The sequence below is a fragment of the Alligator sinensis genome, unplaced genomic scaffold (genome assembly GCF_000455745.1).
Source record: "Alligator sinensis unplaced genomic scaffold, ASM45574v1 scaffold86_1, whole genome shotgun sequence".
NCBI lineage: Eukaryota > Metazoa > Chordata > Crocodylia > Alligatoridae > Alligator > Alligator sinensis.
This window is the reverse complement of record NW_005841971.1, coordinates 1,044,037-1,044,462: the sequence shown is the minus strand read 5'-3', so window position 1 is coordinate 1,044,462 and position 426 is coordinate 1,044,037.

Below are 426 nucleotides of genomic sequence, written 5' to 3'. Positions count from 1 at the left end.
TGTATAAATACACTATTTTGAGCTATTATGCAATTGCCTCTATTTCAAAAAATATTTTTGTCCTGATTTACATGGTTTTGTATAGTGTATATAAAATTAAAATGTTACAGTAGATGCTTGATTTTCAGTATTATTTAGGTTTTTTCTGGTTCTAATATGGCAACCCCACCCCCAAAGGAGTATTTGCAGGGGAAGAGGTTGGGGGCAGGACATCCAATCCCAAGTTGACAGCCAGGGGGCAGGGCACCTGTCCAGCAGCAGGGCTACCTTTGCAGCCCTTGACAGCTCATCAAAACTCATTAAGTGGCCCTCCAGCTGAAATAATTGCCCACCCCTGAGCTTAACTGATGGGTCATTAGGCTGTTCACGGTCTCTCTCTTTGGCTATGGGTCATAGTCCCTCCTCTCCCTCCTGGCCCCTGTGCTA